This window comes from Talpa occidentalis, unplaced genomic scaffold (genome assembly GCF_014898055.3).
Source record: "Talpa occidentalis isolate TD23 unplaced genomic scaffold, MPIMG_talOcc4v2.1 talOcc4.2289, whole genome shotgun sequence".
Lineage (NCBI taxonomy): Eukaryota > Metazoa > Chordata > Mammalia > Eulipotyphla > Talpidae > Talpa > Talpa occidentalis.
In genome coordinates, this window is record NW_023602395.1 from 1,921 (window position 1) to 12,874 (window position 10,954).

At 36.9% G+C, this 10,954-nt stretch overlaps 1 long non-coding RNA gene across 1 annotated transcript; it reads left to right on the forward strand.

Annotated features, from left to right (window-relative positions):
* The first annotated feature begins 1,315 nt into the window (after positions 1-1,315).
* LOC119253897 (uncharacterized) lies at positions 1,316-10,331 on the forward strand. The gene is made up of 5 exons (XR_005127229.2): positions 1,316-1,438; positions 2,198-2,293; positions 3,777-3,929; positions 7,955-8,045; positions 9,594-10,331. It is a non-coding gene; the product is annotated as an uncharacterized LOC119253897 (long non-coding RNA).
* Positions 10,332-10,954: the final 623 nt, after the last annotated feature.

The following is a 10,954-nucleotide window of genomic DNA, read 5'->3' on the forward strand; positions in this document are numbered from 1 at the left end:
TTTTGTTTTCTGTTTCTATTCGAAGCACTACTACTGAGAATGTGTTATTGTACCTATCTATGGCTTTGCCCATTTTTTGTGTACATTTTTGCAAATTCATTTTTCAAAATGAAATTTCTGAGTCAAAGAGTTTAACAGGTATTATCAAATTGTCTGCAATCAGTTTCAATTTCTACCTATGGTATATGACAGTACCTGTGTGCCTTTAACATCATTAATCCTGGGTATCATTGAGTTTTCAAGTCTTTTCCAAACTAGCAGCCTATTTGTTGTTGACATTTCCTTACATATTAGCATAAATGTTTTAAAATGGTTTTAGTGTTTTGTCTAGAAGTATTAGCATTTAGGAGGTAATATAATCTTTTCAATGCAAAGCATCATCCAACTAAACATTTATATATATACATTTTTGTCTCTTATATTTTTACAGTATTGCCATCCAACACACCAAATGTTTGCAGGACCAAGAGAATACGAATGAAGCCTTTGGAATACTGGTGAGGGGAACGCATAGATTATCAAGGAAGGCCGTCAGGTAAAATTCAATTTATGCTTTAATGTCTGACAGTAAAAAATAATAATTGCAGTTTACTTATGTATGTTATATGCCAGCTAAAGCCTACATATCTACATACATTTTGTTATTTAATCATCCCCCCAAATGTGACAGGAATAAACGATTTTGTTTGAGTACTGTAGAGTACTCTAGAGACAGAGTTAGAGATATCTCTTAGTAGCAATTTGAGGTGAGTGCGTGACTTTATAGAACTTTATGAACTATTTCCTTACTATCCACCAGGTTTCTAATTGAACAAAATGAAATATTAGATCAGAACATAAGAAAATTATAAATGGTAAAGGTTAAGTATTCCCTTTTTATTCTTATTTCATATTTTTCTACATAAATGGTAAAGGTTGGGCACAAAAGTATTGTGAGTGTTATCTTAAAATTATTTCCTTTCTTAAAGAATATAGCTAAGTCAAAGAACTAAACTCACATGTGGACTACTATAAATAATTCATTGCTGGCCTTTGTGTGTTTTTTTTTTTTTTTAAATTGCCAGGCGTGACTATTGATTTTACACAACTGAAGACATTCAGTCATGTTTCATCAGTGCTTCTAGATTTAGAATAAAAGACATTTACATGAAATAGGTTGGTAGTATGTGTTATTTGAATTGTTAACTATAGAATATAGTAATAGTAATGTTTTCTTTGGTACTTTGAAAGGAAATGTGTTATATTTAGAGTTTTGTTTCTCACTTTTCATTTTCACAGATATGAAATTTTACCATTTTTGTTAATTTCAGGGGCTTTGTGATTGGTGGAATACTATCCCCAGACGCAGTATCATCTAAAAGGAAGGCAAAAGGAAACATGGAAAAAGTCAACAAATTTGTTAATAGAAAAAGGATCTGTCTTGATAATGATAAAAGAAGTATGAACTTATTCCTGAAAGTAACTTCTAGATTTTCTTTTAAGTGACAGTACTTTGAAAAGTAGCACTTTGAAAATTTTGAAATTTATCTCTAAAAACTCAGATGTGGTACTATAGGGTAAAAATGACCACCTTTCCCCCACAAATTTTGAAATAAAATTTGAAATTCTTTTAAAAAAATCATTAATGGCATAGTATAAATAATTTCTTCATAAGCAAACCACACAAACGAAACTCCTTTTCTGTCCCCAAGCTGTGGTTAAAATTGACATTTTAATGAATTTTTCTAAAGTGTAGTACATGCTATCAGAGAATATGCAGAACAGTCATTTAACTTCTTGATGATGCAAGAGTTCAAGAGTTGTTATGTTTTGGGCCTCCCCTGGTGGCACAGCCGTTGAGCGCTGGGTTGCGAGGCTGCCTGCAGCCTCTGCAGTGCCAGTTCGATCCCTGGCCACCGGCGAGGGTCCCACACACACACACACACACACACACACACACACACAAAAAAAAAAAAAAAAAAAAACAAGAGTTGTTATGTTTTATTTTAATAGGCTTATAGAAAATGTGTTTAGGATGTATGCTTCTATAGTAAATCATTGTGGTTTTTGAACTTTTATCAAAGTGGTCATTTTTAAATAGGACTATACCTCTGCTTATTTTCTGCTACGACTTGTCCATTATTGTATTTCATACTAGTTTTTCTTCAGTTGAAAAGAATTTTAAGTAGTTTGTATTTCAATGATACTTCTTTTGCAGATAATAAATTAGCGATAAATCTGAATATACCTCTGGGAGATCCTTTGCAACCAACGAGGGTAAAGGACCCAGAAACAAGAGAGATTATTCTTATGGGTAAGATAAAGGATGGTATTGAAAATGTTTAGTTTAAAAAACAAAGGACAAAAACTTGATTTGTTGACTGACTTTTATCTACTTTCCATCTCTTGCTCCATTTATTTCAGAGCAAAAATCCAGTAGAATGTCTAATGCTAATAAGCAGCCTGTGTGAGGGCTGTTCTGGGGGAGCACTGATGGCAAGTAATCTCCAGGGACACAGAACACCATGAATTTGTCCTTTGAACTACTAGTACCATTGTCAAGACTGTTAACTCCTACAGTGGTGTTCAGGAGGTCACATTGAGACAAGCCATTTATGGGGAATTGTAGCAAACAGACTCAGGATATACTCTTATTTTGATCCTAGGCAGGGATTGTAGATAGTATTAAGACAGCCTTCCAGGTCTTGGAATGCCAGTAATGGTACCTGGTAGGTGAAACCTTTGGGGAGCATGACTAACAGAACAATCAGTCAAACAAATAACAGGCTTAAACCTAAGGCCTACAGAGGGTTCTGGAAGGTGCCTGTTATATTTAGTAGGTTTTAAACATTCAGTGTCTGGAGACTGTGGAGTTCCCAAGGGTTTGACTAATGTGTGGTGGGGATAAGTGACATTCCACTAGGCAATATTTATATATTTGAAATACATAAATGTTTCAACAACTTTTCTTTATTCAATTATTTGGCAATAGAGGTAGAAGTACAGAGAATTTTATTTAGTGTAATATTAATAGCATCACCATACTGCACCAGGTTTGAAAAATTGTGTTGTTAGGCGTTCATTACTTTTTGTCTGTTTTTGAGCCTCTATTCTCTATATTCTATAATGTGTAGGATTACTAACATTCCTGAGTAGCCAAGGAAACAGTGTCAGAAGCTACTGATAGATAAGAATATTAGTTACAGATTTGGAAAGGTTTGTAAGTAAAAGGGAAATTCAAAAGTAAGATAGTAATTTGTGAGTAACAGAATTCTGTTTACTGAGTACCTTTACCTGATAAGTAAATACCTTGTTATTTAATAATCTGTCAATCAATTACAAAAGAATAGTGGCATAATGATTAAGAGTTATGATAAACTTTTTAAAGATACGGAATTCTTATCTCTTTATTTTATTTTCCAACCTTCCTATAATAGAAATAATAATTACTGCCATTAATATTAATAGCTAAGACCTACCTAATGTTTACTTTGTGCCAGTGTCTTAAATATCTCACACCTGTAACTCATATGAAATATGAACTTTCTTTTTTAATCTCATTGTATAGCAAAGAAAATGGAGAGAGACAGACAGACATTGATAACTTACCTAAATTCATAGAGCTTGTAAGGCAGAGGGAGGATTTGTCCTCTGGCATTCTGTCTCCAGAGTCAATTAACTTAATCACTTCTGTCTAAGACAGGTTTACATCTAGTCGTAACTATTATATGTGTGTGTGTATTGTTGCATCACTATTTTTTGTATTTTTTTTACTTTATATTTATTTTTTCCCTTAGATCTTGTAAGGCCACGAGATACTTACCAATTTTTTGTTGCGCATGTGAACTGAAAGTATATAAAACACTGGATACACCCTTTTTTCTACTGGAAAATTGACATTAGGACCACATCAAGAAAAGGGAAAGCAGCATGTTCGCTCAGATATATTGGTAAGTTTATTTCTCCATATATTTATCTTTTTGATATTGGTGCAAGTCTGATTTATTGAACTTGATGAAGCATAAAGTGCTGTTTCCTCAAAAATATTACTACAGTGCTCAGAATTTTTTTTTAATTTGTTAATCTATTGAGAGTTAATCAATCTGTGCTTACTTAAAAGTTGTTCTGTGCATAGCAGTGTAACCTTGAGATTCAGAACTTTGATTCAGATGTCTTTAGAACAAAAATCTTAGTGTATAGGTTTGTAAACAATCGTTAAAATTTTAAAGCTTGAGGGGATTTATAGTGATTAAATCTAAATCTCGTTCTCCATCATGCAGTTTAGCAATAATGAGGTGAAAAGAATTCACAATCTTGTAATTAGTTAGCAGCAGACTGGGCACTGGAAGCTAGTTGCTTGAAAAAGTACTCAACAGTATATTATCGTATATAGCAAAATTGCTGGCCTAAGTTATCTCTGTGTTTCTCTCTTTCTCTCTCTCTCTTTTTTTTAGATTTATTTATTTATGTATACAAGAACTAGAGTTCAGGCTAGAGGTGTGGGGGGTGAGAGGATTCACCAGAGACAGAGTGGGGAGCAGAACAGTGTATTTCAGGCAGATTGACTGAAATACACTGCTGAGGGAGCAGCAGGTGAGTTAAGAGAAGTCTGCTGCGCCTGTGGGTAGTTCCCTGGCAGGGGATCGAACTTGTGCTGCGGTGGCTGCAGATAGCTTCATAGGTTGCGTCCTAACCCCTTGCACCACCAGGAAGGCCCTGTGTTTCTCTCTTTAGAGATTCACCCCCTTGCAACTTTTATGTGTCATGTGTATGTATGTATATATTAGATATTCATGCTAGTTCATTATTGTATATTTCAAAAACCTTGTTAGTAAAATGTGTGCAAAGTGGGGAGGCTTGTGTTTAGAGAGCCAAACTGAATAAATAAGGAAAAAACATAGAAATACATGCTACAGTATCTTTTCTCTAAAGTTGATATAAATTTTGTTGTTGTTGGGCCTCCCCTGGTGGCGCAGGCGGTTGAGCGACGCGCTGTGAGGCTGTCGGCAGCCTCTGCAGCACCGATTCCATCCCAGCCAGCCGGCGAGGGTCCCACATGGCGCGGCAAACCTCTCCTGTCTCTCCCGCTGCTCCCCTCAGTAGTGAATTTCGTCAGTCTGCCTGTTCTGTTCCCCGCTCTGTCTCTGGTGAATCCTTTCTCCCTCCCACGCATCTGACCTGTACCCTGGTTCTTATAAAAAATAAATCTTAAAAAAATTTTTTGTTGTTGTTGTTTTATTAAATTATAAGGGTTCTGGGCCTCCCTCATGGCCTAGGTGTTAAGTCTCAGCACTATCACCACTACAGCCTGAGTTCCATCCCCGGCCAGGGAACTAACCCACTTATACCTCTCCTGTCTCACTTGCTGCTCCCCTTAGAAGTTTATTACAGTAAATCCACTCTGTCTCTTGTGTACCCTCTCAGTCCCAGCACTTCTGGCCTTCACCCCAGTTCTTCTATGCAAAAAAATATATAAATTATAAGAGTTCTTTTAGAGCTTTTTTTCAAACACTTCTTTCCCATTTAGGAAATCAGTATGTCATAGTGGTTAAGAACATGAATTCCGGAATCAAACTAGTTCAAATCCAACTTTTCCATTTCTATCATGACCTTAGAAAGTCACACCCTTAGTGCCCTGCCTTGTCTTCTTCATCTCTGAAAAACTAATATCTATACTTACTTAGTACCCATCTCACTGGTATATATATACATTGAATGAATAAAAATAAAGTGCTCAGAACATTGGCTGGCCTAGAGCAAGTGCTATTATAAATGCTAGCTGCATTGTGGTAGTTTAGGCTCGTTTCACAAAGTGGTTTAAAAAAAAGGGAAGTAGGAGGAAGGCGAATTCTCTGAAGCAAAGAAAAAAAAAATCCCAATGGCTGAATCTCAAAATTTGAATTTTGAAGTTTAAAAGCCTTGCAGTTTTTATTTAGTTGCCTTCCCAAAACCAGATTATTTGCAGGATTCTGCTATCTATGTATAAAACGTAAAATTTGCCATGTTTGATTATGGAAGTCTGTATGACTGAAGAGATTTATCTTCTCTTATTTTATTACTCTTGGTACTTGTGTAAATGCATGACTTTTTTTGTCTTTTTTTTTAAGATTTATTTTTATATTTATACAAGAACCAGGGTACAGGCCTCCCCAATGGCACAGCGGTTGAGCGCTGGGCTGTGAAGCTGCCTGTAGCCTTTGCAGCACCTGTTCGATCCCCAGCCACCAGCAAGGGTCCCACATGACGTGCAGACCTCTCCTGCCGCGTCCGCTCCTCCCCTTAGCAGTGTATTTCATCAGTCTGTCTGTCTGGCTCTGGTGAATTCTCTCACCCTCCCGTGCTTCTGACTGTACCCAGTGCTTGAATAAATAAACAAATAAACAAACAAACAAATAAATAAATAAATCTTTAAAAAAAAGAACTGGGGTACAGACCAGATGCATGGGAGGGTGAGAGGATTCACCAGAGACAGAGCAGGGAACAGAACAGGCAGACTGACGAAACACACTGCTGAGGGGAGCATCGGGTGAGACAGGAGAGGTCTGCCGTGCCGTGTGGGACCCTCCCAAGCCGGTCGGGATCGAATCAGCACTGCAGGCTGTGGACAGCTTCACAGCATGGCACTCAACCGCCTGTGCCACCAGGGAGGCCCTTGTCTTTTTTTTTTAAGATTTATTTTTTTATTTATACAAGGACTGGGATACAGGCCAGAGGACACAGGAGGGTAAGAGGATTCACCAGAGAAAGAGTAGGGAGCAGAACAGGCAGATGGACCAAAGACACTGCTAAGGGGAGGAGCGGGCGACAGGAGAGGTCTGCCGTGTCATGTGGGTATCTCCCTGGCCAGCCAGGAATCGAACCAGCGCTGCAGAGGCTGCGGACAGCTTTACAGCACTGCACTCAACTGGCGGTGCCACTGGGGAGGCCCCGTTTTTTTCTTTTTGTTCTTTCTTTGACTCATTAGTCAAATTGAGTAGTCTGGTGTCCTAAACTTGGAATCATTAAAGAGAGGTCCATAAAAACCTAGCCATTTTTCTAATATAAATGGTGCCCATCTATACTATAGTTTTTCAGCTTTACTATAGTATAAAAGCAATATGTATTCAGTAAAAACGGTGGCAGCAGCAGCAGCAGCAATGCTCCCAGCCAGCATTTTCAGTTTGTGATATTATCACTTTACAATGGGTTTATTCAGACATTGTAAGTTGAGGAAGGTCCATATAGTAAAGTGACATTCTTTACAGTGATTCTGAGTTTTCATAAGCCAATAAATAATAATGAAAAAAAAAAAGACTTTTTTCCCTGTATAGTTTCCTATTGCCAGTCTAAAAAATGACCACAAATTTTGTGACTTGAAAGGACACCCACTATTATCATAGTTAGGTCAGTTATAAAAGTCTGGTGGACTTCACTATTTCGAACCAAGATATGGGCAGATCTGTATTCTTCTCTGGAGATTCATAGGTTGAATCTGTTTTCAAGTTCTGTGGTTAGCAAAGATCAGTTCCATGTATTTAAATGGCTGAGGTTCTCGTTTCTTCACTGGCTATTAATCAGTATGTTATTCTCAAGATCTGGAAATAGTCTGTATTCCTTGGTTCCTGACCCTCTTCAGTGCTAACAACAGTGTATCTCATGTTTCATTTCTCTCACTTCTCTGTTTCATCTCTCCAAGGCTTCCAGCAGGAGAAAATTTTATTTCTATTTTTAAGGGCTTATACAACTAGATTAGACCCAACTAGATAACTCAAGGTTATCTTTCTAAGGCCCCTTTTACTACCTAACAGTAAATTCTGAAGATTAGCATCTGGGCATCTTGGCTGGAGGCTGTGTGTGATGGCAGCGGCGGGGCGGGGTGGGGTGAGGTGTGTGTGTGTGTGTGTGTGTGTGTACGGGGGAGGGTTACTAGGGCCCTTATTTCCTTAATTCTTTGTTGTGGTTCAACTTGAAATGAAATTGGTTTTTAAATTTACAGGTTTTTTATGTTAAGTTTGGTAACCTTTTATGTACCTTACATGAAACACCTTATGTGATAACAACTGGGGATTCATTCTTTGTTCCTTCAGGTAAGAATAATTAAAGACATTCTCTTTCACATATTATAGCATTTTTATAGATACTCATGAGCACCCTGAAGATTGAAACCACAGTGATCAAAATTAAGCATGATGTCATTGATGCTAAAGAAGCTTGGTACATATTTTCTTTTAGTTTTATCACTAAAGAAGTATTTTAATACTTGAAATTTGAATATATGAAATGTGAAGAATTGTGAAATACAAATAAATACAAGAAAATATAAGAATTGCTTATTGCTGAAAATATTTACTTAGAATATAGGTTGTCTCCAGGATAGAAGAAAAGTTACTATCTTTAAGACATCGTGTAGTCACACAATTTTGAGTAGGTTATTTATTTTAAGATTTATTTATTAGGCCCTCCCTGGTGGCAGGGGTTAAAGACACAGTGCTACTGCCAGCCACTATGGCACAAGTTCAGTCGGCTAGGGGGCTAACCTACATGGCGCAACAGACTTCTCCTGTCTCACCCTCTACTCCCCTCAGCAGTGTTTTGCTGCATAAAAGAACTGGGGTGCAGGCCAGAGGTGCAGAGGTGAGAGGCTTCACCAAAGACAGAGTGGGGAGCAGAAAAGGCATATCTGCTGAAGTACACTGCTGAGGGGAACAGTGGGCGAGACAGGAGAGGTCTGCTGTGCCATGTGGGTTAGCTCCCTGGCCTGGGCTCAAACTCATGCCACAGTGGCTGGCAATAGCTTGATAGGGCTGACACTTTAACCCCTGCGCCACCAGGGAGGCCCTTGAGTAGGTTATTTAAACATACAGAATATTGTATGTTTGAAGAACACAGTATTGAAGAATACGGATTTGGGGAATAGGAATTTTAATTTGTTCATTTGTTTTCGTTCATTCAACAAACGTGAATGAGAGTCTGCCTAGCATTGCTCTAAGAGTGAAGGATATATAAGTGAACAAAATAGGAAAAAATTCCTGCTGTCATGGAGCTTACATTCTAATGAAAACAAAAAATATTTGTATGTACCAGCACTGTTGTGAATACAACATTTACTGATGCAGTTAAGTTTAATATGTATCAGTTTCTTATATATAGAAAGTTACAGTATGGTACTCAGTCCTGTAAAACCTACTTTATGTGTGGCTGGCTATTCATCTATATTTCATTTTTGCTGTTATTTGTCAACTTATTTAAGAGTAGCTTTTACTTAATATGTTACATTTTTACTATTTTATTTATGTTACCTTTCATACTTACTTGTACATGCATGTGTCTGGTTTAGGGACTCCATAGCAGTTCCAAAAATTAACAATGATTGGATGCAGGAAGAGATTTTACTTCCTGAACCCTTGTCTTTTTGCATTCATTGTCAGAATGACAATGAAGGTTACATTCTTTCAAACCTTATCTGGATCATAGGCAGTGGCTAACACAGATTTTTCAGTTTGTGGAATTAGTTACTTAGGTGGACTGATTATTTTTATTTGGTGCTGCTATATATATAATTGCTTAGTGATGACTATTTAATCAAGAGGAAATGATTTCTATGGAAATAATTTTTCTTATCACTCTATTTCTAGGTAATTATTACAACATCAAAAATCTTCTGGATGAGCAAAGTGTACTTCTTTTTACTCAGATAAAAAGATGAAATATGAAGCAAAGTTTAGATGTGTATGTGCGTGCATGTGCATGAGTGTATATATACACATATACACACAACGGTTTGTACAGTTGGAACATTTCTCTTTGTAATTATTTGCACTATTTTAAAATAATAAAATTTTATTTAGTTTTCTGTTACTTGTATCAGATATTTCAAGTTCCCATATCTTAATTTTTCCACAAATATACACTTGACCTCTAGTGGTTCCCATGCTTATAATATTTTAATAATATAAAATCAAAATTATTGCTTGCAGTGAAATACAATATGTTTATTTGTCAGAAGATATCTGATTAATATATCCATTTATTTAAAAGTCATTTCCAAATTTTAGTTTTAAATCACTAATTGTTAAGACAACCAAAAAATAGAGAACTGTAGGAAAATAGTACATCTGTATTAGTTTCCTTGGACTTTTGTAACAAACTAGTACAAACTGGGTGACTTAAAATAACAAAAATTCTGGAGCGTCAGAAATCAAAGTATCCGCAGAGATTCTCTCTCTCTCCTCTCTCAATCTCTGTCTGAATCTCTCTGAAACCTTTAAGGGAGAAGCCTTTCTCTCTTTGGTGTTCTTTTAACATCAGTAGTATTTTTTGTTAGAGACTGTCCTGTGCCATTGCTTTCTGTGCTCGGTTCCCTTCACCTTTCTAATATTCAGTGAAATATCTCACTAAATACATCTAGGCCATGGAGTCTAATTTTTTTTTTTTTATCTTATTTTTTTTTTTAAGATTTATTTTATTTATACAAGAGCTGGGGTACAGGCCAGAGGTGCAGGAGGGTGAGAAAATTCACCAAAGACAAAGTGGGGAGCAGGGCAGGCAGTCGGACCGAAAGCACTGCTGAGGGGAGCAGCAGGCGAGACAGGCGAGGCCTACCACACCATGTGGGTCTCTCCTGGCCAGCCGGGATTCGAACCCATGCTGCAGAGGCTGTGGACAGCTCCATAGTGCTGCGCTCAACCCAGTGTGCCACCAGGGAGACCCAAGAGTCCAATTTTTAGTTATTATTTTTTGTGGTATATCTGTGTATATATATGTATATATGCGTATATATGTCTGTGTATGTGTGTATATATATACGTATACATGCTATAATTACAAACATAGTTGATGTTTCATGGTAAATTATACTTAGGCCAGCCTCCTACTCATTTATGTTTTAATTGTTAAACATATAAATTCGGAATCCTTTGGGGATTCCAGTATGAAGTTTTTTCCTCAAAGTTTGGGGTTTATTATTTTTATTTCTCTTGCCATAAAATGGAGGATA